We start from the raw sequence: 6,096 nt of genomic DNA on the forward strand, positions 1-6,096 counted from the left end.
ACGCTAGTTTCTTTGGTTCAAAACAAAATATGAATTTATCCAAGTTTCAAGTCATATAATCAATGCCACAATTGCCATATGCACTAAATGCAACGTATCAACAAGTTATCAAGTTTCAACATGGCAGCAAGTTACATATTCAAATAGTAGACATAATTTAGAGCAATTTGCATATATAACTTGTTTAAAATGGAGCTAAAGTTCAAAATTTACAAACTATACAAGATTTATACTTTTCTGCCTACAACATCATCATGCACTTTTAAACTGGATGAAACAGTGGGTTGGCAATATTATTATAGTTGAAAGTTGCATAAACAGGAAGTAGACATGATGCTGGTCAAATTTCATATATATAACACTTCGTCACATGAGGCGTGGTTGAATTTATATGAATTAAGCAAAATGCCTAAATGATGTTCAAACTCTAGAGCGAGCTCACGTCTGTTCATCACCCCACTGTGCCCTCTATACCAACCTTGTTGTGCATAGCATCCCGCTAGGAGATGTTAAGCGAGAGAAGGGAGGAGGGAGGAGAGGGGCGGCAGCGGCGGTGAGGACAAAGGGTCGGTGGTGGGAGGAGGGAGGAGGGAGGAGAGAGGAGGTGGAGGGAGAAGGAGGGAGGAGGGAGGAGAGAGGAGGTGGAGGGAGGAGAAGGAGGGAGGAGGCTTATCGAGGCCAGGGACGGCGACAATGTGGGAACGACGGCGACGATGGGAGGTGGAGCGGCTGCGGTGGAGAGAGTGAGGAACGAGCGGGAGGAAGAGGGTAAGGATGGCTTAGCAGTAGCGCATTGCACATGACCCATGGTACTGCTAAGCCCATTAGCTGTAGCGCTAGGTATTTACCCGATGCTGCTAAGCCACCCTTACCATATTTGCATATAAACTCTTTTTTAAGACGTGTATGAGGAATAGACACACTGCCAGAATCCCTGGTCATCCCGTGTAACCAAATTGTTTGTCCTTATAATGGAATGCTTGGGATGTTTAAATGGTATAATTTCTAGTGACATACTCCATGCTACTGGTGCTTCAAGGATGTTAAAAACCATTGGGGGCATGCTTATTTATTGATTATGAACAGTAATGGGCAAGGCTTGTCATAGATGTCTGCGTGAGTTTCAACTGTCCTATTATTCCCATGTGCAATGCCCTCGGACCTTCTTTTCATCCTCTTCCGGACTCACTCCCAGCACCACATATTCTAAACCTATGCATTGGCACATTATTGTTTCTCACAGAACATAATTGTGCAAGCCAAAAGGAAGAGGAAGTAGTACCTAATAACAATAGGAATATGAGGCACTAGTGAAACGCAAAGCTTGTTACCTCCAATATAGGAAAACAAATTGAGCTATAGGATCCCCTCAATATTCCTATTCCCACTGATCTTACATGCTCCCTTTATTCCTCTTCCCGGCTCACTCTTTATCCCTTAAACTACACAATTTTGACAATAGGAGGCTCAAACTGTTGAACGATGCATGTAATATTCTGAGAGGTATATATATACGGCGGTTTGGGACACCTAGGTGCCCAGGCTCCTTGCCTTTCCACCGTTTGATTGCATTTAGATGTGTGCTAGTGCAACGGGTATCTGTATTAATGCATTAATCGCTAATTGTATACCATAAATAAGGCTCATGCACACCATGCATGGAACAATTGAAAAAGGAAAGAGAATAACATGCATGGCGACGTTGCATATTTGGAGTCATTAATAGAAATAGGAGAGAGAAATCAGAAATAAATGCCTCATGATTTGTATACATTCATGTTCTTAGGTATATGGAATTTTTTTTTTCGTGCATGTCTTAATAGGAGGTATATGGTACTGTTATGTGGGACGTATTTTTTCAATATTATCTAATTTAAACAAAATGGTAGTGATGTGTTTAAGGAGAATAATTCATAGTTCACATATTAGACCAAATATCTCATGCATATCCATAAATTTCACATACCCACAGTTGTCTCGTGGTTGAAACATTTTCCGCTTTTATTATCAGATACCTATTAAAAAACTATCGTATAAAAATGCAATGCATTTTTTTGTCACTTTCGAAAAGCATTCCAAGGAATCGAATACCCACATATATTTTTAAATATTGTGGGTATGTCATATCCAATGCATTTTACATTATAAAAGTAAATAAGTGTGACATATTTAAAATATATAAAGAACAGTTGCCATATTTACAATATATAAAAAATGATATAACAAGAAAACTAGCAAAACTATCGACATGCCTAGAAATTATTAAACAACACAATAAATAAATAATGATATGACCATCAGTTCTTTTACACAGTAGAGAGTATGTGATACGTACGATGAATATATCATACAAAATGTCTATCTAGTAATTAGGATATAACGTCTATTTTTTTCGGGAATAGAATATAACGTCCATACAAAAACTTCCGACTCAATGTAAATATTTTAAGAATTGAAGGTATCATATACCCAGAGATGTTTAAGACGTTTAAGAAAATTACAAGTATTATATACCCACAGTATTCGACCAGACGTATGTGGGTATATTTTTTTCATCGAGCCCAACATCATGTATATCTCCATCAGTTCTTCATAGATAGTGGAGAGTATGGCATACCTACGTATATCCTTTGAGCCCAACGTACCATGTATCTCCAGCAGTTCTCCATACGCATGCCCTTTGATTTTGTATATTCCTTTGGTATATCATTTCCATCTACCGTACCTTGGTTATATCAAGCATGTCGTCTCTACTAAGGTATATATTTTTATTTTGGACAGAATCAAAGGACGATCATGCATGCAAGGGAAGTTATGGATGAATGTATTGTTTGGAAACAAATGCATGCGTGCTAGTATCACATATGGAAAGTCTTGCATGCAAAATTTAATGCATTTGAATCCGCGAGGCATTAATGAAAAACCAGCTAGGTGCCCAGGCACCTAGGTGCCCCATCTATTTTACCGATTGTTTTGGAAACCATGATATATTTAGTTAGTTTCCTACCCATTCTTCATGCAAGACTTTCCATAGTTACGATTTATTTTTGTTTCCTAATTATTAGGCATGCAAGACTTGCCATATAATAAATCGTATTAATTTTTTATTTTATTTGAACTGCTATGGTTATCTAATGTGCGTATTTTTGTTTCCTAAATATCTAATACATACCAACTTGTATATACTCAATATTTTTTTGAACTATTATATTTCATTTTTGTTTCCTAACTATCTAATATGGGTATCGAATACCTACTAATGAAATTATTTACATACGTGGTATGTATATACCCAATAATTTATTTTCTAACTATCTAATACTTGTATCTGGTACCTACTGACGATGTACATACGCGGGTACGTATATTCCATGCTGCATAAAATATGGCTATATAGATACCCTGCTATGTAAAATATACCCAATGAACTCCTAGTATACCTTCGTAACAAAAAAAACTCCTAGTGTATCCACATACTTTATATGACATGCTCACATAAATCTTCTAGTATATACCCAACGTACTTAAATAAGACAGTATACCCAATGTGTCTGCACACGTATATACCTGGCTATATGAAAAAGTGTAGAAAACTGTTGTAGGTTTCCTGTCAACGTATATATACAGTAAAATATGGCTACATATATACCCGACAAAATGAATTATGGCATGCATAGGTATTTGAATAACCGGGGTACAAATCTCACATCCGGGGTATGAAGAGAAGTATGATTGGTACGCACATACCCAAAAAAAATATCCATTTTGGAAAAAGCTTGAAGACGTTCATGTGTATTTTCCCATGGAGACAAAAGATAACCATACCTTCTGTTCCCAAGACAATCATATACGTATGTATCTAATTATGTATATGACTTCCTATATTTATGTAAAAAGAAAGAAATGCACGTATAAGAAATAAAGTTGGGCACGTACCATGCAGCATGCATGGTCTTAATGGACCATTAATTGTTTTTTTTTCTCTATCTTGTTTAATCTAGGCATTAAGTGTCCATATGAAGCAATAATTTGTAATAATTCTTTCCTAACATGGTTGACCCATCAGTGCTAATACTAATTACACATGCACACATCTCAATGTAATCCAACGATTTGTAGGCAAGGTGCTTGGGCACCTAGGTGTCCCAAACTAGCGTCCTATATATATATATATATACATATATATATATATATATATATATATATATATATATATAGGGTCGTGCTATTCGTCACCCTGGGTGAGGAATAGTTATTTTTCACCCCTCTCTATTTTACGATCAATGCATCGTAATTTTACGTTCCGCAAGTTTTGTCTTATTTCCGACGCAAAAAGAGACCGTAAGAAAATATATAACCGCCGTAAAAAATATTTTATGTTATGTGAAATTACAAACGTAAAAATATAGTCTAAAATACACATAAACTGCAAATTTTCTTGTCTTATGACCTATATTTTTATTTTCTTATGTCAAATTTTACGTAGTGAGTCAATAGAAATGTAACTAATTTAAATTCCAAACGTAATTTAATTATGAAATGATCGTAAGATTACCTCGGGTGAAGAAAACTTATTCTGCACCCTGGGTGATGAATAGAAAACTTATTCTGCACCCTGGGTGAAGAAAACTTATAGCCTAGTGTGATGAATAGTTACCACATAGCAGTCTTATTTCCATGCACTATCCATTTCTTGGTTCACTGGTGGATCATTAAGTGTCAAATTCGCATGTATTTAAATTCAAGTTAATCATGAAGTAACGGATTTAATAATGTTAAGTTCTTACTGAAAATAATTAAGCAAACCATGTACCGTGTATCTGTATGTTTACCGCAAGGGGTGAGAGGCCTATCAAACAATGTGGTAGACAAGCAAACCAATCCATCTATTTGATTTTCCAAAGAAATATAGCCATCATTCCTATGAAGAATAAAAAACTTATAGGTTGTTCTTTTTTTGTTCATGTGTTTATCAAAAATTCAATGTATCCATTGGTTTGGCATGAACATATTTATTTCCGTTTTGTATGCATATGTTGAAGCACATCGACGCAATTAATTCAAAACAAGAAGAACAACTAAGGGCATTGAAGATTGTTAGGTACTCGTGTCTTAGCTTGGTCTTTGATTCACCACACTATATAGGAGAATGATATGTCAAGTATCTTGGTGTACTGGAGATTAAGCAATCATTGTCTTCTCATTAGAAGTATGTACAATGTTAGAAGCTATGCATATGTATTCTCACTAAGAATATGCTAGTTTCTTTTATGCATTTACTTTTGATGCCCCATTACTCCATGTTATACCTGACTAGAAGTAGGAGTAGTTTAATTGGCCTAAATAAGTTTTAAACTAAGATGTTGCTCACACAACCCGAGTAATATTCGGATTGATTGATACATTGATTAATGCAAAGGTTGTGGGTTATCCGCCATTTGTTGGAAATAGTAATATTCACACTTTAAAATGTCTCTATATTACTCTAATAAATCCAATGCTCCCTTCATTTATGGGTTATTTAAGAGAACATATATTTTTCAAATGGGAGGAGTAAGGCAATCAATGCACATGTCTTTTTTCCAAAACATGTCGATATGCCATAAAGCCACCAATAAATCATAAGAGTAACTCATATGGTTTCTGGATAGCAACCGCTACAAGACGCAACATCTGCTCGAACTCGGCGATGACATATCTCCCGACACCACACGAGTAGGACAAAACCTAGACCTACAACCGACGCCATGCACCTCTCCCATCTCTACTTTGCCCGATATTGCATAGAGGGTAGGGGATTGGGGTCGATAGCGGGTGCCTCTCTCAACTCTCAACGGGCCATGCAGTGATGTAAGAAGTTGGATGAAGTGTAAGACCGCAAAGTGGTTTCTAATGGTGGTGGTACGTTACAGTCAAGCATCAACCATTCATTTTCTATTAGATGCGTGTGTACTTTTTTTTCCTTCCATACGTATTCCCACAATATTCCTTTGTATCTCTCTGAGTATGTCAACTGATGTTGCCTTGTCTATAGACCACAACACCACTTTTTGTCAGGAGGCAAATGAGTGAGTATGGGAGAGTGGCATGCTGGCA

This window comes from Triticum urartu, chromosome 3A (assembly GCF_056163025.1).
Source record: "Triticum urartu cultivar PI428250 chromosome 3A, HENAU_Tu73, whole genome shotgun sequence".
NCBI lineage: Eukaryota > Viridiplantae > Streptophyta > Magnoliopsida > Poales > Poaceae > Triticum > Triticum urartu.